Genomic DNA, 23,525 nt, shown 5'->3' with positions numbered 1-23,525 from the left:
CATTAGGAAATGTACAAGGCCCACATCACATGCATTGTTCAGTTTTTATATACATACGCTCTATGTGCCTAAGAACCATGTTGTTTAAATCAGTGACATTTAAACCACCATTTGTGTTGCCTCCAGTAGTATCCACATCTGGAAAAGAATCCATCAAGTCTGAAAAAAATGTTTTACTGCTTTAGATAAAATACATATGTCTACACATTTGTATATTTCTCTACCATTATTGATCCATTTGACCTTCATACCAGCCTTGCTTGAATACCTGAATAAGTTTGCTACCAGAATTGTTTTTTTAATGTAAGACTCTTGGGTTAAGTATTATGTAGTAGGTTTCAAAATCAAAATATAAAATAAAAAAAGCTACAGAGCTTTTTATTAAAGTTGACAAATACTAAGTAATCTTAATCCAGATTCAAGGAAGTGTTGTTGTTATCAAAGTAATCAAGGTGGGAATCTAGAGGGTGACAGTTTACATAAGTATGTGAATGGTTTGTGCATGTTCTGACTCTCATTTAAAAGTTTCCAGCTATATCTAGCCCTCAGTTTGCTCTTCTGTAAAAGAAGAGAATTGAACTGATTGTCCGGCAGGTCTCAAATATGGCCATGACCAAATCACCTGAATGATTCTCAATCCCATTCCAATATTTTTGCTATGGGTTGAATTGTGTCCTTCACAAAAGGTATGTTAAAGTGACTGACGATGTGGTCTGATTTGAAAATAGGTTCATTGCTCATGTAATTAGGTAAGATGATGTCATACTGGCATATGGCGGGGCCCAATCCAATATAACTGGTGTCCTTATCAAAAGAGCCACAGAGGCACACACATACAGGAAAATAGGCCATGTGGTACCTGAGGCAGAGTGGAGTGATGCCCCTGCAAGCTAAGGACTACAAGAGATGGCTGGTGACCACCAGACGTAGGGAAAGTCATGGAAAGATTTTTTTTTCAATATATGAAGTTTATTGTCAAATTGGTTTCCATACAACACCCAGTGCTCAACCCAAAAGGTGCCCTCCTCAATACCCATCACCCACCCTCCCCTCCCTCCCACCCCCCATCAACCCTCAGTTTGTTCTCAGTTTTTAAGAGTCTCTTATGCTTTGGTTGTCTTCCACTCTAACCTCTTTTTTTTTCCTTCCCCTCCCCCATGGGTTTCTGTTAAGTTTCTCAGGATCCACATTAGAGTGAAACCATATGGTATCTATCTTTCTCTCTATGGCGTATTTCACGTAGCATCACACTCTCTAGTTCCATCCATGTTGCTACAAAGGGCCATATTTCATTCTTTCTCATTGCCACATAGTACTCCATTGTGTATATAAACCACAATTTCTTTATCATGGAAAGATTTCTTTACAAGATTCAGATCCAGCCTCCACAACTGTGAGACAGTAAACTTTCGCTCTTTTAAACTACTCTGTTTGTGGCACTTTGTTTTGGCAGCCCAAGGAAACTAGTATCATTACCAAAGATCTTTAAGAATAAACCAAGGGAATCTGTATTCTGAAAACCCCACCCTCCCTGGTGGTGATTCTCCTATGAGCAAGGTTTGGGGCACCGGATGGATGATCTCTGAGGTTCTGTTAACATCCCAGATTCTACAATGTGTAGATGCGTATGTGTTGCAAACAGTAAAAAGAAAAGAACAAAAAGATATATATACATGTCAATGATGAAATAAGGTTGAGGACTACTAGCACTTCATAACAATACCAAAAGTTTCCCTCCTATTTATGATAATGAAGCCCTAAATGATGCTATTCTATTGCTGCTACCCCAAAAGTACAAGGCACTTGAAGGTCAATCCAATTTCATCTTGACAAACACATCTATTTGAACTTATTTGCTCTTGGAGATATGATGCTTATTCAGTTTTCAGTCAGTAAGTGTTGGGGTACTGTTTGTGATAGATTTGCCTCCTAATGGGTAATATATCTTCTGTGTGTGAACATCCAGTTCTTTCGCAATTGTCTGTGATGATTGATATTAAACTATCATTCCTTGGTCTGTGTCATCAAGTACAAACTTATCTTTCATATTGCCAACTCCAGATGCTTCTCTCTCCTGCCTGGGTCTGCCCTTGAGACACAAGAACGTGTGGCACACAGCACCGTGGGAGCATCAGGGATCCGCATCATGCCCGGAGCTGACAGAGTGCCCTGAGTAATGGCGGCAACCTTCCAAAACACACTAGTGGGGCCTCCATCTATAGTCGTACCAGACAACAATGACCCCTAACTCCACAATACATCTTGTTCATCATTCCTGTAAGCCGTTCTTCTACATTTTTCTCTTTCTTTTGTGTCTTCACCGTGGACTACCAATGGAATCCTGTAGAAAATGCAATTCTCTGAGAAAAAAATTCAGAAGGAAGAAAAGAAAAGAAATACTCTTTAACATTTTTCTCTCCCATAGTATATTACCAAACAGAATGGGATTGGAAATGCTGGTCAAAAGTAATGAGGCACCTGGGAAACAGAAAGAAAGCTTGTCCTTCACAGCCCTGTCCACTGAAGTGGTTTCAGCACACAGGGTGGGTACCACCTGACTTCTGTCTTCATTGTCATCGCGTGTGTGTGTGAGCATGTGTGTATTCACTTGTGATTGGCTTATTATCCCCAATTTGGCATGATCTCTTTATCCACTCCAATAGGAATGTCCATATGAGAGTTAATCATCATGGTTGTATAACTGTCCTTTCTCAATCTTGTGTCTCACAAATGAAGAAGATTGCTTACTTTTAGATGATTGCAGCAAATATATTATCTTCTATCTCTTCTATTGGAATTGACAAGATTAGTGTATTGGAGGCATCCGTTACAATATTAAAATGATTAGTTTATGTGTATACGACCACCAGAATATTGTAAGGTCTCTAAGATTAGGACTCATGTCTAAACCTATATTGGTATCCCATTCCTTAGCTTTGTACCTGGCACATACTAGGTACTACGTATATATACATATATATATATGTATGTATACGTGTATGTACACGTATATATTTCCCTCCCCCCCCCCGAATTGTTTCCTGATAGGTGAGGCACTTCTGTCTTCTAGAGTGAAGGAGGAGCATACAGAATTCTGTATCATGGTGGTATTCACTCCAAAGTAGTTGGGAATCAAGTTTCAGATGAGAAGCAAGACACCAGTTCATAGAACTGGTAGATTATAAATATAGTATGAAAACTGTGGAGAGCCAAGGCTAAGAAGAATGGAGAAGGTCTAAACTGTTGTTGCGAGAATAGTTAAGAGGTATAGAACCATTTGGGAAAAGTGTAAAAAGTGAAAGGGAAGTTTCAAGACTCTAGAGTCTGAGGATCAGTGAGCTGGAATTTGAGTCAATAGGCAAGATGAAGACATTACAGTCACTCTCAAAGACCAATATAGATCCAACACATGGGTTGAGCAATAGGAGGTGAGGAATCCATTCCTTTTTCTTCTCCCAAACAAGGAAACTGAAAATCAAGAAAGAGATATGCCATTTTGGGCGACAAGATGTAAATGGTTTGGTTAAAAAGAACAAAGTAAAGCATAGAATGATTGAGTATATCGTGTGTTGTTGTTGTTGTTTTAAGCACGTAAAGAATTTCCTTGAAAGAATTTTATCCAGACTTTCAATTCTAGTTTCAAATATTTAATAAAATGGTTAATTACTCACTTTATTTTAAAAAGTCCAAAAGGTAAGGCTCATATAATTACGCTGATAAACTATGTTGAGGCAAAAGTATTCGGCAGATTGCATTTATACCTGAGCTTTAAGAGAACTTCACATACATAATTTAATTTAAACAATACTTTTGGAGCATGCTGATATTTCTGCTTTAAGACAAAGTAATGGACACAATTTAAAACAACTGTTACTGAAGCAATAGTATACCTGTTCACATCCATTAAATCTCTTCACACTGAAAGGGTCAATTATGCAACCAACAAAATGGTTCCATACCAATGTGAAAATCACCAATGTGGTGACTTAAATATTAAAAATTCAGTCCTTCTTGAGTAAGGAGCAGTTCCAAGATGTGGGAATTAGCCCTGAGGCATATCTTAAGACATTCAAAGACCAGGTGCATTCAGCATTCATTTGACTAAGTACTTGCAAATGTTATGTAGAATAATTACTTAAGCACAGAATATCTGCTTACAAAAGTGAAAAGCTATTGGAAGCAACATTAAGATGAATAATTATGATTTTTACTAGTGTTTTATGGGAGTATAATTTTTATACAGTAAAATGTCAAGTCCTAAGTGTTCAGCTCAATAAATTTTTTCATGTGTATACTTCTGTGGAATCACCACCTACTTAAAAATATAGAACATTTCCGCCAGCTCCAAAATAATTTCTATTTTAAAATGAAGCTGCACTGTGAACATTGGGAAGATGAGGGGGGATTACACATCCAAATTTTTAAAAAATAATCAGTAGGAAATCATAATTCACTTTATAAATATTTGATTCACACACAATTTTTTCAGGCGTGTTTCTGGTGTATATAATGATGGTCTCCCACATATCTCAAAGTCACTTACCTACTTTTTTTTTTACCATAATCCATTAAAATATTTTTAAAGACACTTGTCTGGTTATAAACAAATAAATAGTATTTGTTAAAGGTATGACTTCCCACTGTTTCCCAGCATGCCTATATTTCTTCATCAGCCTGCCTCACTCAGCTTTGATTCCTCTGAAGATATAGATAATTGTGGTTGAGAGTATACTAGTGACACCTAGTGCTTATCCACTAAAAATGTCTGTGCTTAAGAGAACATTTATTTTCTCATGGTTAGCTACTGTTAATCAAGTTCCTGTTTATGTGCGGAAAGTGACAGTGATAATATAAGTGCTATTTCGTGCTGTTAAAGACAAAATGGATAACCTTCCAACGTAACCTCTTAACATAATTAAAGCAAACAGATTTGACATTAACACTGTGCATTAAGAGCATGAGCAGAGAATGAGAGGATCACAGAATGAGAAGGCATATGCTTGAATTGCATTTTTATTATTCATAAGCAGATATGAATGCCAAAAAGTTGTGGCATATTGGCTTAGTCCACTCATTAGGAACTAGTAGGTGACATGGGAGACAGAGGTGAGGTCTCTTCACACAATGAAAAAAGACATAAATAAGGCTCCTTGTTATTAATACTTTGGTTCTAAGATTTTCCGTAACTTAGGTCAGATCCTGAAACACAGTGAGCCCCTCAGGCAAATGTAGCAAGGCTTGTCACTTCAGTTAGATGGACAAGTCTTAGTCTCTCCTCTCTTGCTGTAGTACAGAAAGAAAATCTCAGCTCTCAGTCCCGTTACCTTTGTGGAATAATAGTGATAGTGCCAGGAAGCCTCTCCATGCCCAACCAAAGTATTTTCCATCTACCTATCATTCCTATTATACCACCGTTATAAGAACTTCTGTCCCTTGAACCACCAAAATCTTGGTATGGTATTATAAGCTAAACAATACTGGGGATGAGTCAGCAGTTGATCTCTGGTTGACAGTGGTGAAGCAAAAGTGACTCTGGGGGAGGAAAGAGTCGTGATGAAGGTGAAGACAGAGAATGCTAGATTAAATTTAAATTCAAAAACATACTGCACAATTTTGCCAAAGATAAGTCATGAAACCATGTAGCTACTTTCACTTTTGTTCAGCATTTTTTTTAATTTCTTTAATGCTAATTTATTTTTGAGAGAGACAGAGCACGAATGGGGGAGGGGCAGAGAGAGAGGGAGACACAGAATCCGAAGCAGGCTCCAGGCTCCGAGCTGTCAGCACAGAATCAGACGTGGGGTTCAAACTCACAGACTGTGAAATCATGACCTGAGCCGAAGATAGCCATTTAACCGACTGAGCCACCCATGTGCCCCTTTCTGCAAACATTGTTAAACATCAAGGATGTTGGGCACTCTGCTCAGTACTGAAACATTTTATATATATTTGATATATATTATATATATGTTAATGCATAAGATATATGTATATGCATGTATATTTATATATCATATGCTAGGTTCTAGAATCTGGAGCTAAAGTAATAAACAGTATAGGTAAGAGGTCTTTCCTTATGCAGGTCATATACTACTACAATACACAGATAGTAACTATAATAACAACAATAACAAAGATAATTTTAGATATTCATAAGTACCAAGAAGGAAAAACAAGGTGAGATAATGTGCTAGAGTGATGTTAGAGGGATAAGGAAACAAACTTCTGCTAAGGTATCCAGGGACAACCTCTGTGAGGAGATGACACTTGAACTGAGAGCTGAATGAGAAAGCACATGAAGACATGGCAAAAAATGAGGTCCTGGTAAGCACAAGGTCCTAGAGGTAAGAATAATTTTGGTGTATTTAGGGAACAGAAAAAGGACCCATGTGGCAGGAGAGGAGAAGAAGACCAGGTCTGAGGGAAAGACTGGAATGAGATCTTACAGGTTGTTATGGGCTCAATGTTTGTGTCTCCCCCAAAATTCATATGTTGAAAACTTAGCCCCAATTTGATGGTAGTTAGAGGTGTCTGGGGAGGTAATTAAGTTTAGACCAGATCTTGAGCATGGGCCCCCATGATGGGATTAGTGCCCATATCAGAAGAGGAAGAGCAAGAGATCTCTCACCAGGATGTACCAAGGAAAACCCATGTGAGGACACAGCAAGAAGTCAGCGGTGTACAAGCCTGGAAACAGGCTCTCACCAGACACTGAATCTTCCAGCACCTTGACCTTGGACTTCTCAGCATCTGACACTGTCAGAAATAGCTATCTGTTGTTTAAGCCACGAGTCCATGATATTTTGTAAGACACAAATGATGGCATGAAATTTGGAATATGGTTGCATAGATGTAGACAGATAGATAGATAGATAGATAGATAGATGATAAAGATTTCATTTTATTGCAGAACACTGTGATTACCACATAGATAATAGATATAAGGGGTAAATATTTGGATCAAGATGACCTCATGTAATTTACCATCTATCTAGGAAGGTAGGATCCCTACATGACAAAAGCTAACATTCATAAAGAATATAGCCTACATTATGAACATACCCTATTCTGCAACATTGATACTAATGATTTCTTCCCGTGGGTACATCAGTTGCATGTGAAGAATGCCCTTAAGAAATGAACCCTTAAGAATGACAAGTTAGTGGACTTGGAAAAGCTACATCATGAAATTCTACTCTCTTTTGGGACTTTACACTATTATAGTTCTAGTCTCATACATCAAGTCACTTGAGGTGTCACCTTACATGATTTAAGACTGAAAAAGATAAACCCTCTCTGTCTCTGGGCACCATGTATTGGGTATTTGAAGGGCAGGCCAATGATTGTTTATTTTCCTGAAAACGTCCACGGCTGGAAACATAATGAGAAATACCTCCAACAACTTTGCCGAAGAGCTAACAAAAACTCCCATACAACATCAAAACTGTGTTTTGAATTTCTATGTTTTTTTCTGTGGGGCTCAAGTTGAACTTTATTTAAGGAAACAAAGTCTAGTTTTTGGTTTTGCTCTTTCTTTTGATTTTACATCATACATTATTTTGTAATGTTTAGGAACACAACCATACCTTCTGCTCATAGTTCGGTTTAGATGTAGCATTCCAATAATTGCTGCTGCTTTCTACACACACACACACACACACACACACACACACACACACGTGCACACAAACACAGTCACAGTTATGCAGATTCTAATAGCACATTACCATCTGGTCATTTATTAGCTTATTTTTCTTATTCTGCTAATTAAATGTGATTCCACTAGAGGCTCTATGTTAAATTGTATATTCCTATTTGGTATTCTAGATGACAAGAATTCTTTCCATCCAAGACCAGGGTTCTTCATTTATTTACTCAGTATTGAGTGTAAACATGTAAGGGATATTTCACCTTGCATGGATGGCAAAACTTGATATGACATAGCTCTTGCCCTCAACAGTGGCACACTATCATGGAGAGGCTTACCAGGGCTGAGACAAAGTGCAACTCCTACTTACACACAGAAGGTGGGGAAAGGTGTTGTGATAGTGGTGAACTGAGCTGGTGGGTGGTCTACAGATATTATTTCAGGCTTGGTTGCATCATTTATTATACATCCCCAAAATGCCCATTCAGCCATCTGATTCTTTGTTCACGTGCCCATTCCCTCTAAAAAATGTTTGTTCCAAGACTGTGCTAGGCACAAGATAGGCACACAGAATAGTGATGACACTAGAGCTTACAGTCATACTGTTCCACCCTCACTCCACATCTCAAAAACAAAGAGTGTTGGGGTGCCTGGGTGGCTCAGTCGGTTGAGCATCCTATTTTGGCTCAGATCATGATCTCACAGCTTATGGGTTTGAACCCCACATCGGGCTCTGTGCTGACAGCTCAGAGCCTGGGGCATGCTTCAGATTCTGTGTCTCCCTCTCTGCCCCTCCCCCCCCCCCATTCATGCTCTGTCTCTCTCGCTCTCTCTCTCAAAAATAAATCAACATTAAAAATAATTTAAAAAAACAAAGATTGCTTATGGTGCATACTCAGTACATATAATGTTTATTAAGTGAAATACAAGCCTTTTGATACAGTCAGTATCTAGACATATTTGAATGATGCCTCTCAATTACCCTATTTGTTTTTATTTAAAAAAAGGGTTTAATGTTTATTTATTTTGAGGGAGAGAGAGAGTGCAAGCAGGGGAGGGGCAGAGAGAGAGAGAGAGAGAGAGGGAGAGAGGGAGAGAGAGAGAGAGAGAGAGAGAGAGAGAGAGAGACAGAGCAGAATCCAAAGCAGGCTCCAGGCAGGCTCTGGGCTGTCAGCCAGAGGACGACGCGGAGCTCGAACTCACGAACTGTGAGATCATGACCTGTGCTGAAGTCAGACACTTAACAGACTGAGCCACCTAGCCACCCTATCCAATTTGTTAATAAAAGGTATGGAAGTGATTTACCCAGAATGACTTGATATTTTTTCTTGAATTATTTAACAAATGTTTATATAAAGCTTATGTCATTCTATGCACTATTCCACACAGTGCAGAGTGTAAGCTCATTTAAGGCTCACAAAAACCCAGTGCTGCTGGTAGGATCCTCCATCTTGCAAACGATGATACTAGGCAGGGGAAGATCAGAGGCAGAACCCACTTTTGAATCTAGGCAGTCTGGATCCAGAGTCTACACTCTTGACCACTACCCTATGCTGGTTCACTTACCATGCTGGTCTTCCTCACGTTGTTGGCTCTTGAATCCTACATCCATTCGTGTATTCAGCAAGCATATTCTTTTCCAAGTGCACTGCCACCACTCTTGCCAAGCCCTCACCTTCACGTGCTCATGTTTGAAAAATAGCTCTCTATCACCTCCTCCTGGACTTTCATCACTAAAATCACCCCAGACTGGGTTCCTGGTTTTGTGTTTTTATCTCTTTACATTCTCTGCCTTGGAGAGCTTCCCATTCAAAGTGCTCTATCTTCTGGTTCCAAACTTATGCTTCAGTTTCCCTTGTCAAATATTCTGCTCCAAATATACCTTGCCAACACAGCATGGAACTTGCTAACCGGGACCCTGTTCTTGCTTCTGTTTTGTCTGGTCTCCACCAGCTCCACCTCTCCACTTAGGAAAATTCTATATCTTTAGGGAGATGAACCAGTCTCCAAGAAGCTTTTGCTCCTTCCCTGCTCCCTCCCTGTGATCCTTCCATCCCTCCTGTGTGTGTTCCTGTATGCCTGCTCCCAACACCTCTTATTTGGTATCTAGGCAGTACCTTTTAGTGGTTGGTAACAGAGGATCTGCAATCAAGTTGCAGTACTCATAGTCCTGTTCTGAAAACTCTGGGAAGTTCTGTCTCATCCATGAAATAGGGATAAGAATAGTGAACTCATGGAATAGATGCCAGACTGATTAAATTAACTAATGCCTTGGTAGCTTAAGATTAAAATATAGGTTGGAAACTGCCTGGCACATTGAATACATGTTAGCTACTATTATTCAGCTATATATAGACCCTTGTAACATCTCTGATAATATTTAACTCCTAAGATGTTTCCTATCCATTATCAGTCCTTATCTCATTTTCTGTGCTGTTGTTCCCTGCAATCTGCTGTCATTGTGTTCTTTATTTTTAATTTGTAATATATTTTTTAATTTAATTTTACTTTCAATAGGCTCCACACCCAATGTGGGGCTTGAGCTCACAACTCTGAGACCAAGAGTCACATGCTCTACTGACTGAACCAGCCAGGCACCCCTGTCATCTCATTCTTACTAGCTTTGTCCACTATTCTGAACTTTCTGATTGTAATACCTGAACCAGATCTAAAATTGGATCCAATGGGTTAGACTTCCTATCTGTCTTTGCTGAGGCTTTCACTTGTCCTGCATTCAGCCAAGTTCTCACCTTGTTCTCTTTCTCTGTACTTGCCCATTGACACAACTGGTTCTTTCCCCCATCATTCTCCAGCATCTAGACCCCTGCAAGCTGCATTCCATAATCTCCTGGATTTATTCAACTAGAATTTAAAAAACATTTTTAAAATAGCTGTATATGGAGCATACTAGATGCTCCAAAAACAGGTATCAAATGAATGAATGATACAAAAATAAAGATGTTCATAGCTTATCATTATTTTTTAGTTTTCAAGAGAAGACAATTTAGATCAATGAAATTTGACAGGCACCTGTGAAGTCATATTTTGAGTAGGTTCAAAGAGATAGTCAGAATATTTCATTTGATTTGACAAATAACCATTCCCTCCTACCAGCAATAACACTTAAAAGAGACTTTATTTCATTAGTGGGGAGAGGTTTATTTGCTTATGGCTCCTGGAAGACAAGAATTTGATATTTATTCTGAGGCAATTGGAAAATTGATTCGACCCATTTAGGAGTTTAACAATGGATTCATAATAACTCTCCTCAAAGAGTACAAAAGAACAAGAACATCAATTGATCAATGGTGCATTTAAGAAGAAAAAGAACTCAAGATCAAGGGAATTTAAAGAGATTGCTAAAGAAAACTCTCTATTCAGAGAATTAAATCATAAAGTGTTGCAGAGGGGCAGAGGGTACAAAACAAATTCCAAAGTGTTTCTTTAGGAGGGGCCTCAAAACTCTTTCCTGTCAGTGCAAAATCGAAATGACAATCCCACACAAAACTGGCGTCATTGAAAACCTATTTAATTTAACCCTGTGGTCAGCCTCTGATGTCTGTTTAGAGCAATTCTGGGTTCCCACAAAGTACAACGCTTTCTCTCAAGGCCAACTAGATCCACAGATTGGAGAGTAATCCCCAGGAAGGTCCTGATGAAAGGGCTAGTGGACAGAAAAGTCTGAGTGGATGTTTTACAGTGAGTGTCCCGCGTGGAAAAACAAGATTGCCTCCTTTCTGATTTCTCCTAGAAGAAACACCAGCAGTCTGAATGACAATCTTTCCCATCAGTCATTATCAGGACTTAGCTCTGATCAATATCCAGAAAATTCCAACTCTAACAGGACCTAATTTTATCCAGCTCCATCCCCCTTCTCCTGGTAGATGAGTAGTCTTTCAGTAGGGTAGTTTACCTGAATAAGACCCCAGGTAATTAATGGGTGTTGTTGGTTTTTTTTTTTTAAATAAATGAACAAATTAGTTTCCTCAGGCATTCATCCAATTATTTTCTTGGAGTATCAGTAAAGTTGGGGCAGAATGAGAGAAAATGAAAATAAATATGTCAAAACTAAAGAAATTGGCCAATATTAAAAGGCAAATTACCTTCTAATGCTCACTTCACAACAGAAACATAAGGAAAACATACAATTAAAGAGAACTATTTGTAAATGCTCAAATTCTGTACTAGAGTTGTAGGTGCATATTCTGAAGGAATTTATGTTATAGTAAAATAGCTGAAATAGCTATTTTAGAAGTTCATGCAAATGTAATGATAATTGTCAAGTTTTAAAAATACACTATAGGAAGAAAAACCTTCTCTCTTTTAAAAGAAATGATTTAGATATAAATCCAGTAAAGCTATACTTGATTAAAAACTGATTTGGGAAATTTTTTTTCTCAAGTTAATAAGACTATAATCACTAACCCAGAAAACAGAATATTATATTAAGGATAATAGGATTATTAAGCATGAAGTTCACTAAGTAAAAAAAAAAAACTTCTAAATATAACTCCCTTGGAAAATTATTTCAACCTTCACCTGCTATCTTTCACCTGCTATTGTCATTCATTCATTTATTCCATAATACTTGTTTCAATCTATTCTGGAGAAATAGAGCTGAGACTCCTATTTATGTCTTAAGTTTTTTGAATAGACATTATTTTTTAGAGTAGTTTTAGATTCACAGAAAAACTAAGCAGAGAGTATAGAAGGTTCCCATGCCCACCTTGTCCCTACACATAGCCAACCTACCCCACTGTAGGCATCCTATATCACAGTGGTACATTTGTTACAATTGATGAACTTCCATTGACACATCATCATCACCCAAATTATACCTTTATTTTCATCTTCGTTTTTCCTACAGTAATAAATTTTTGGACTATAATTAGCCATCAGTTATTATATATTATGTTATAGTATGTTATACTATACGATATGATATGATATGATATATATGATATGATATGATATGATATGATATGATATGATATGATATATGATATTCTACATCACATTTTCAGCCTCTCCTGTAGGTGTGGCCATGTGACTCAAATATGGCCAAAAAAAAATAGAAAAGAATGTGACTTGTAGCAGCTTCCAGGAGCCTTCTTTAAAAGGCATAACAAGTGTACCCTTAATTCTTTTATTCTTCAGCCCATCTTTGTGTTTCCTCTGGAGTGCAGAAACCATCATGGTCCCCAGGATCAAAGCCATGCATGGCAGAGCAACAACATAGAAGGAACCTGGATCTTTGAAGACTTTGTGCAACACAGCTATATTACCAGGCCTAAATTTGCTTAAGCAAAAGAAAAGTAAATTTTATCTTATTTAAAGCACTATTACTGAGGGTATTCTAAAACACATAGCCATATCTAGTACAAGCTAATACAATAAAACAAAGTACTATAGATGTAGTACCTATGGATGATAAAATATAGATAAGGTCCAGCCCTTGCTCCCACGATTCCTTCAATCTACTAGGGAAAATAACATATACAAATGAATAAATGGGCTATAAATGTCATACAAACTGAGTCTTATAGGATATAGAAGAGAAAAATAATAATTTTAGGGTGTGAAAAGGGTAACTTTATGGGCAAAATAATGTGAAATTTGGGTCAATAGCTGATATTAGAAAGGGAAAAAATGGAATGTTTTGGGAATAGACTGAACTAAGAGAAGCTCAAAGAAGGGCATTTGAGAGAACCAAAGTGATCTAGTTTGGCTAGAGAGACATGAAAGACAAAGGAAATCAAGACAAGTAGATTAAGGCTGTTTACAGAAAATAATGCCAGGCAAACAATTGTGCTTTTAGGGAATAGAATTCATTTAAATCTTGGGGCACCTGGATGGCTCAGTTGGTTGAGCTCCCAAATTTGATTTTGGCTCAGGTCATGATCTCATGGTTCATGGGATTGAGCCCTGCATCAGGGTCTGGGCTGGAAGCATGGACAATGCTTGGGGTTCTCTGTCTCCTCTCTTTCTGCCCCTCCCCCCACTTGTGTGTGTGCACACATGCTCTGCCTCTCTCAAAAATAAATAGGTAAACATTTTTAAAAACTTAAAAAATAAGAAAAAGATTTATTTAAATCTTACATTAGGAAAATTCATTTGGTTATAATGTCAGAGGAGGTCAGGACAGGAGCAGTGAAGAGAAGAAGACAGCACTCCTCTTCCTGCAATTAGTATGATGGCATCAAAATGGAAAGACAATGATGGGTGGGCAAAATGTTGGAAAGGAACCATCTTTCAGACTTGGCAACTGATTATGAAATGTGAAGAGAAGTAAATTAAAAAGCCCAGATTTTAAGCCAGGTGACAACTCAAGATGTAGTCCATTAACTGAAGAAAGGCAGTTATAAGCAGGAAGCTGTTTGACGGAGCGGATATGGAAAGTACTGTTGGAGTCATTATGTATTTGAGGTGCTGGAAGGAGGGCATATCCATTAACCATTGGAAATATGGACTTTAAAACAGGAGAAAATTTCAGGCTAAAGATACTGACTTACTAGTTTTAATCTGAAAGAATCTTTGTTATGAAAAGCACAGTGAAAAAGGTTGATGTTGATGGGTCCCAGCTGGCAGTGACTTGGACAGACTTCCAGTGTCTGGGGACACTACTCTCTCTTCTACCTTTGGTGAACAGCTGTAGTAGGTCACCATGCAGCCCTGAGGAAGGGAAGAGAAGGGGAGGGGAGGGGAGGGGCGGGGCGGGGCGGGGCGGGGCGAGGGGAGGCGAGGCGAGGCAAGGCAAGGAGAGAGAATTTAGCACTAATGTGCTGATAGAGAGGTAAAAAGAAGGACCCCAAACAATTTGCTTTCTTCAGTCAGCCTTTCAGTTTCCACAGAATGAGCAAGTTGCAATTCAAAAAGACTCATAAGTATATAGTTAATAAAATTAGTCCCGCAGGTGATAGCAAATAAAGAGGAAGTGGAGAATTTGTCTACTGTCTACATTTACTGCAAAATCCTGGAATTGAAATTCATTTGTTAAGATTGAAGTTAGCAAAACACTGACGATCTGTCCAGGCCACCATGAGCAACCTTGAAGGTAAGATTAAACATGTCTTTCATCTTTGCTAAGACATTTCTGCAACATCTTTTCAGTCTGGGAACTAAAGCCAAGTTAGGAAAAAGAGCAATGTGAGTGTGCCATTCCAGTGGTTCAGAATGAGAGACATGTGTTCATGTGCTCGGGTACTTAAATGCACATAAGGTCTAGGTGGGTGTCTGAAATGGTTCATGTTGCCCAATATAAAACCCATCCTCTTGAACCTGCCCCTTCCCAATACTAAAATCGAAAAGTAGTTCTGAGCTCCTGTTTAGTTCCTAATGGAACTAAAATATCTTGTTGAACTCATTTATTGTTTCTCCTCCTTGTAGTCTACTCTCTGAGGTCAGAAATTTTCTTATTCTTTGGAATTCACTCCTAGGCCCTCTTCTTGCTCTATTCTCTCTCCTTGGACAATCACATCTACCCCCCCCACCCCCCCTCCAGGCCTTCAATTATCATTCAGGGACCAACAACCTCACGTTTCTGTATCTAGTCCTGATTGCTGGGAAAAGGTAGATAGAAATGCCTACTCAGCACCTGCACTTATACGTCTCAAAGACCCACAAATTCAACATATCCAAAACAATGGAATTCATGGATTTCCTGGTGCCAAACCTACTCTCTGTCCACTTTTCCCCATTTCAGGAGGTAACCCCAGATTAGGAGTTATTCTTGATTCCTCTTTCCACTTGACTCTCCAAATCCTATTGGTTCTTCCTCCTAAATCCCTCTCTCTCTCTCTCTCTCTCTCTCTCTTTCTATCTTTCTCTCTATCTATCTATCTACAGCAGCCCATGGTTCCAGCTACCATCTTTTCTCACCAAGAATATTTAAAAAGCCTCTTAACTGGTTTGCCTGCATCCATTATCACCCTCTTCCAGTTCATTCTCTATCATATAGCCAGATAATTCATTTTAGAATAAGAGATTTGTTCCTCTTCCTTGCTAAATACCTTTCAGTGGTTTTCTATTCCTCCTTGGATAGAAAAGATACAGTCCATAATCCTTAATATGTCCTTTGAGGTTCTGCATGATCAGGCTGCCTCCTATCTTTCCTGCCTTGGTTTGCTCTTCTCTCTACACTCCAACATTATTGGTCTCTAAAAAAAAATTTCTCTGATGGGCCATTCTCTTTTTTGCCCCAGGACCAATATATATGCTGTCATATAATTTTTCTCTTTTTCCCACTTGCTCTGCCTTTACTTATCTAGTGCCTTCTTTATGGTCAACACAAATTTCATTTCCTTAGGGAAGTATTTCTGGACTCTACAATACAATTTCCTCTCATGTGCTTGCACAGAACATTTCTCCTACATAGAACTCAATAAAATTGTTTGATGACTCTCTTCCCTACTAGGCTGCAATCTGTCTTGTTCAGCGCTGTGTATCTAGCAACCAGCACATTTTCAGCAAAGAAAAGTGGCTAAACAAATAAATGGTTTTAGGAAACTATTGCAGGCTTGAGTTAACATTTCAAATCCAGTATTTTTCTTCTGGCAGAGTAACAATTGTCATCAAATAATGGCTCAGTTCAAATTTGTTTATCAGATTAGGAGAAAGCAAAGTGTCAAAGAAAAGCAACACAACAGAAAAGTAGGATTTGTGTGTGTGGGGGGGGGGTGGGTGGGTGTGTTTGTGTGTGTGTGGCAGAGCAGAAGGTAAATGTTGCAAATATAAGACACTTGTGCTAAAAGGAGGCCTGTGGATGGTGGACCCTGCAAAATAGAGCGCTAAGGGGAAGGAAGGCATAGAGAAAACAGCTTTATATCATCTTGGCAATAACTTGGGCTTTAGAGTCAGAAAGACCTGGAGCTCAATCCCAGCTCTGCCATTTACAAACCAATTAACTAATCTGTCTGGGTCTCCATTTCTTTACTGTGATTTGGAATAATAATACTGCAAAGAAAGAGTGTGAGGACGACTTCTTTTTAAAGAGCATGCAAATTTTTGACACATAACAAGAGTCTGAATTGTTACTTTCCTCCTTCTTCTCTAGCTCCAGGAGGACACGTGCTCCACTTACAGTTTATTTTACACTCAGTTTATCAAGCAGTAAAATTTGTGGCCCATAAACTTAATGTAAATTGTGTATCAGTCAGGGTCCCATGGGAATACATGAATCGTGCCACGTAATTCAGAAGGGTATTTTATCCAAGATACTTGTTACAATAGTGCTAAGAGAGAGAGCTGAAAATGTCAACACAGAAGGTGAGATGATCAACACGTTGATGGGGACAGGAAGCTGCTGGCATCCTTCAACCCAGGGAACCAGAGAGTGGAACCCCTGGAACCTTGTCAGAGGGGAACTAGCTGCTGCCCACTGAAGGTGCCACTCAAAGTAGAGAGAAGTGGAGGAGTATTCTGACATCCCTCGTCCTCCCTCCTTCCAGCTTCCTGCCAACATCTCCCGCTGGAGACTGCACGGCGCCTCCAGGGAAATATCACTTGCCCAGGCGGACCTCTGCGACTGAAAGCAGAGAAGGGAAATGCAGAAGACGGATCTGAGTGAAAACAGGCAAATGACTGGCATGAAGGGAAACCAAAAGTGAGTTCGTTTAACTTGACCTAAACAGAACTGCCGTGCTCTGGTGGAATTCCATGAGACCAGCTCAGGACACATTACAAATAATAATAATTTTACTCTTTGAGATACACAAAGCACCTGCAGAGGGTAATCTGGTGTAATGGAAAGAAAGCAGGCTTGGAAGGAGACAGCTGTGGTGTGCAAACCTAAACACGAAGGGACGTCGAAGGAGACAGCAAGTTTCTCATGCTCTTCTTTCTACTCTTCTCCCCAAATCTGTACCCCTGTTACCAAACTGGTGAAAGACTTGCAGAAGTTGTTGAAATATATACAAGCAGATATGTATACAGAGACATACACCTTATTTAAAAAAAAAAAACAACAGAATGCTAAATATATTGTTTTGAAACTTTTTCCTACTTCACAGTAGATCTTTGACCTCTTTCCATATCACATATATAATTTTGCCATTACATTTAATGAGTACATATATCCTACTGTATGCTCAGATGATAATTCACTTAACCAATCCCATATGGGGAGTTATTTTTACTGTTTCTAATTTTTTTTAACTGAAAATAGGTTTGGAAAGAACATATTTGTACAAATATCTCCAGGGTAAAGTTCTAAAAGTGAGATTGCTGGGTCAAAGGGTAAGATGTCATAAATTTTAATAGATAGCATTACCACAAGGCATTCCTAAATTTGTTTCAATTTACATTCTCATCAAGATGGGGGGGGGAGGGAACCTTTCTCATGCACTCCAGACAATGCAGTGTTTTCTCCTTTTGAACCACATAAAATACACACAAAAACAAATTTCATTACTGATTAATAATGAAATTGGATCTTGCTATTTTTTTCACATCTTTAATTATGGGTTAAGTTTAACATTTACAGGTACTTTGGCCGTTTTTATTTTTCTGTCAACAGCTAACTCATATTCCATGACAATTTTTCTGTTAGATGGCTTTTTAAAGTCTTGCTTACTGACTTGTAAAATATGACAAACTTTATCCTAAGTTGTCAGGTATTGCCACTTTTCCCTCATTTGTCCTAGGCTGTTGAATTTTTCCATTGTTGTTTGCCATGCAGGAATTCTCCCCTTACAAACTGTAGAGTCTTGAGCAAGTAAATGAAATTTGATTAGCCTATAATTAATTTATGCATCTGAAAATGGGGGATCACAATATGCTCCTCTCGCTATGTTTTGAGGCCAAGGACGTACGTTTACATTTTCTTTGCCTAGAACATAAACCGCCATGTTTATTGTTAAACGTTCTTTCATGTTACGCCACCTACATCCTTCTGAAGTGGGTATGGTGGATCTTAATATTTTCCTTTTACAGATTAAGAAGCTGAGGCTCAGCAAATTTTCTCAAATTCATTACAGTCAGACAACGAGAAAGATTTAAAGAATCAATTCTTGGTCCAGAATATCAAAAATAAACACACTTATCCCCTTACCCGTCTGCTTTCCAGTGGCTGCATGTTGAGACCAAAAGGAGAGACCTTCTACGGTTTATGAAAAAAATGCGCTAGCAGGACTGATTGATTTGGAAGCAAATTCGACTGGGGTGGGGGCTTTTCAAATGTGTTCCAAATTGACATATTAACTAACGGACAAAGACCTGTAATCTTTCTGGCCATGAGGGTGGTGAAAAGAAGAGACAAAGGTTGTAAGCTCTCTTAAAAGGCATTTTGTAGCATTATGTTCCATTCAGCTCCTGAATACTGCCTAAAACAAGAGCCCAGTCTTCATACAAAGAAAAAGACAATTGTTTACTGTGCACAAATCTATTCAGCCAAACTTCACGCAGACTAATAACTCCAAGAAACAGGATATTTGAATACAAAGGGAAAAAGATATTTTCCAAAAATATCATGTTGGAATATGCAACAGTATTTTCATAGCTTTTCATCTGCTATTCAGGGAAAGTTACCTGTGACATGAAAGAAAATTTAACAATGAAACTTGATCATGTAGAAAGAGCTAACGTATAAATAAAAATGGAAATGCCTCGCATATAGGCCATTATCAGCAAGCCAGATGAAAGTTTAAGCATTTCAAATATCCTAGGGACTTCAGTTGCTCTAAGAAAATGGAAATGCTTCCAGACACACATGCTTAGAGAGATTACTTCAAGGTTTACAGATGCAAAGCATTTTAGTTTCAGAGGCAAGATTGGGAGCCTAAATCAGATGAGACTAATAGCAAGTTCATCACTTCTGAAACTGCACACAGACACTAAAGATTTTTTTCACAATAGTTTTAGGAGGACAGCCCTGTGGCTCTGCACTGGAGAGAGACACAGCTATTTAAGTATTTGGAAGGTGAGGCAATATATGGCATAAGCCATTAAAACGAGGAACCACCACCAGTAGGTGCCATATGGTTCTCAGAATATCTTTGTAGACAGAAGCACACCTACATTATGGGCCATTACCATACATCACCCTGGAAGAGTGTCCTGCCTTGTGGATTTTACAACTACAGCTAGAGATTTTGAAAATTCAAAATGTTATTGGAAGTACATTTTAAACAATAAAAAACTTGAAGTCCTTCAGTCAAGGAATGTAAAATATATTTTAGAAATACATTTTTTTGGCCAAACCAGCCTGAGTTTGCCCAGAGGCAGGAATACCTGTAAGATAGCACAAAATGAGGAGTCTTAGTGTTGACCTGGCCTAGGGAGATCTTGAACTAGTTCTGTTCTGTGTATACAAGCACACGAGTACGTCAGATGCTTTCCCCTCTACATGATGTATACTCCTTTAGGTGATCAGGGACCTTCTGTCTCTGAGGGGATCATTGGTGTTTGGGACTGCTGAAAGAAGTGTGGTTCACAGAAGTTGGTCTGGGGGCAAGGTCTGAGAACAGATGGAAATCATTCTTATTGGATGATAAGCTGTCAACGACTGGTGGAAGGTATTCCCTTGATACCAATGGAACAATGCTTAACGGCCAGCTTGATACAAGCAATGCACGAAGCTCCCTGGAATGGAAATATGATGGTTTGTGGGTTCTTGGCTTCTACATGGCTTTCAGAAATGGTTGACAGAGTATAATCATTCATCCTGAGCTGAGGCAGGTCCTGGATGATGATGCCCCTCCCATCAGTGTGATCATTCAGGTTTGATTCTCTAGTTCTGGTACCACTAACCTTTGGTCACAGTATAATCTTTTGTCTTCTTCCTTTCTCATACAGACTTCTCATTTGGACTATTGTCATGATAGCTAGCATTTCAGCTATTCCTCAAGACCTGTTCTTTATGTCCTGACTTAAGTACTAGATCTAAAGGGCAAGAATTTGATTGTTTAAATTTTTATTTCTCCCATTTTTTCCCTAAGGCAGTAGTTACAAGATATGAAATTTATGGGATAGAATGGGGCCAGGAATGTCACAAGAAACAGAAAACTACCAGGATTAGAAAACACAATGGCTAATATCCTGCTCTACACCATCTTAAGCATTTGAGAGAATATTTGCAACTAAAACTCAGAGAAAATAGTAGACGATGGGCCCGTCCAGTTTAATTATGATCTTCTAACAGACTCTACTTCAAAAGTAGCATGTGTTAACATATTGCTTCAAACGTATATGCATCCTCATGTGGACATTATGTCAGAGCGAGTTGGATGGAACTAGTTCTGTCACGTGGTTCTTGTTACAATAAAGCAGTAAGACAGGAGAGAGTTCCATAGTCTGGGTGCATTGTGCTTTTGAAATGAAAAGGGAAGGTTGCCTCTAATAGGCATTTCCACCAGAGAGCAGTCACAATGCCCAGTTGGTTCTCATGCTTTTGATAGTTCCTGACTGTGTCTAACTCTCCTGCTGAGTTCCTGTCTCAGGCTCACGTATTAATATTAACTCAGGCTGCAATGAGGCCGATTTCTCTTGTAGAGAGGGAGCATTTTGATCTGTGCACTTTATCATTAAAACGTTCCCTGAAAGCCTATCTTGCAGCATTTCCCAAATCATGTTCCATAGAATCCTGGTATCTAGTGAGACGTAAAAAGGTGTTGCACAGATAAAAGGAATCCGTACTCAAACTACTCAGCAATATTCTGCAAACTTTACCTCTTATCATAAAGATTCAGAATTCAATTAACATATAAAAGGTTCAGAGGAAACCTACATGAAAGAAACCTGTCTAACTTTGATAAACCCACTATTTCTCAAACTTTGCAAACACAATCTTGGCTTTATTCATCTAATATCAATGACTATCACATGGCGCACATCTGAAAAGGCTGCTGTATTCACATGACATAATTTATTCAGATATTTGATTCCACACATCTCTTCCTATAGAGATAAAATCCATTTCCATTTAGGACAAAATCATACATTATTCAGAAGCATAAAAATATTTTTAATTGAGAAAAAGTTTTTACATACTAAATTCACAACTTCTAGTGGTCCTTGTGCAACCTGAGAAACTAAAGTTTGAAAATTGTGGCACCATTAAAATTAATTTGTATGGACATCACTGTCATTATATAAGCCATCAACCTTCTGTAAGGTAAGAGATCCAAGTAATAGATCCAGGTAAGTCAGGAGCAGGTGAGCCATATAGAATTGAGTTGCACAGACCTCTGTGCTCAGAGGAAGATAGTGAGGTGTTGACCCATGAAACCCAAGGGTAATGCAAGGCAATGGATGGATTGAAAGGGAGTCAGGACCTAGAAGAATGCAGTCACTAGAAAGTAGTTAAGGCAATAGAGCAAATTCCAGGATCCCGGAAAAGCACAAATACCGAAAGATTAGACAAAGTGGGAGAAAAGACATACAGAAGCAAGGGTGCAGAAACATAAGCAAACAGACTGGAGAGGAGGTATGAACACTGACGAAAAAGACCTTACTGTGAATGTCTGCTATAATAAATAACTTACCAAAAAACCCAAAACTCTGCCTCTTAGGACAGATGACATTGTTGGGTGGGGGCTATTCCAAAGTCTTGGGCTGTAGCTGTTTAGTGGTTCATCTGGATAGAGGAGGAAAAACCAGATGAAGGTAAGGGCAGGAATCATCCTCATGTTCACCTGAGTTTGGAGGAAGAAGGATTTGACCAATTATTACAATCAAACCATCAATTTTGTAGAAATCTTCTTTAGTACTTTATGATCATAATTCTGTTTTCACCTTTTCTCATTTACAAAACAATAATGAGTTATGTGATAGAAATTCCCATATCAATGAACTGACCAATATTCCTGTCATTTATGTGTCTTTTATCAGAGATGACAAGTATTAACATATTCATAAAAGCCAATGCGAGCAAAGACAACTTTCAGTAAGTATGAAGAACCAAAATTTGAGCTTACATTATCATACAAAAGAATTAAATGTAAAATGTCAAGAATTTATCATATACTGATAAATGTACTATAATTGATTGCAATGAATTGAGTGATGCTTTATGTTTTTTTATTTTTATTTAATTTTCATTTTATTTTTATTTTAGTATATTTATTTTAGTAAAGCCTTGATCCTAACCCACAGATCCCTATTAACACAAATTAAGAAAGTGTAACACTGGCCATGTTACCTTTTCTGGGGATTAAAAGCTGCGCTTAATTGGTCATTGCAATGGCTTTGTGTTAGCCTGAGGAGATATACTGGGTAGCTTTTGACATGGATTGATCCTAGGGTCTCTCCTAATCACTAATTTATTGATGACCTAATCTAAAAGTTTATAGTATACTATCCATATTACTGGAAAGCTTGTGTTATGAGGGTTACTAAGATTTTGGAACTAGGAAATAAGGCCCAATATGATTTTCATAAAGAATATACTGCATTTGCAAAACCACAATGAAATTCAATAAAAACATACACAGACAGATTCGGGTAAGGAAAAGAATCTGAGAAGGAATATATGGTGTTGAAATAATAATCATATGTATGGAAAAATTATCCATGTCAACATAATGCCAAGATGTATTCATATGACTAACTTATAAAAATAATCTCAAGATCTCTCATAAGAGGCCTCTGAGAATTTATTATGAGCAGACTTTGAAGAGAAAGTGGTCAAACATATAATCCATATAAAAGAGACTACCTTAAAGGGGTGAGAAGACCTATCTGACAGTGTCCTCATTGGCACATAGTATATTTTCCATTGGTGCCTACTGATGTATCATCTGTCAGGATTTGGTCAGGAAGACAGAGGCCACTCCATATACCCCTGGCGTAAAGGATTTTAATATAGGAAATGTGGGCTTAAACAACTTTTGGAATAGTTGGGAAGGACAAGACCAGGGAAGCCACCACTGGTGATCTTGGCCTG

At 38.4% G+C, this 23,525-nt stretch overlaps 1 long non-coding RNA gene across 2 annotated transcripts in view; it reads left to right on the top strand.

Annotated features, from left to right (window-relative positions):
- LOC109493379 overlaps positions 1 to 22,526 on the top strand; it is an 80,207-nt gene extending 57,681 nt beyond the window's left edge. The window contains exons 4-7 of one of the 2 annotated variants that reach the window (XR_002737311.2): positions 2,062 to 2,277; positions 2,426 to 2,543; positions 17,095 to 17,249; positions 22,472 to 22,526. This is a non-coding gene — a long non-coding RNA (uncharacterized LOC109493379). Of the gene's footprint in view, positions 1 to 2,061; positions 2,278 to 2,425; positions 2,544 to 12,805; positions 13,519 to 17,094; positions 17,250 to 22,471 lie in introns of those variants that run through there. The other variant, XR_006588153.1, reaches the window with a different exon arrangement.
- The last annotated feature ends 999 nt before the right edge of the window (positions 22,527 to 23,525 follow it).

This window comes from Felis catus, chromosome D3 (assembly GCF_018350175.1).
Source record: "Felis catus isolate Fca126 chromosome D3, F.catus_Fca126_mat1.0, whole genome shotgun sequence".
NCBI lineage: Eukaryota > Metazoa > Chordata > Mammalia > Carnivora > Felidae > Felis > Felis catus.
The sequence above is the reverse complement of the archived record's forward strand: the minus strand, read 5'-3'. Positions and strand labels throughout refer to the sequence as shown.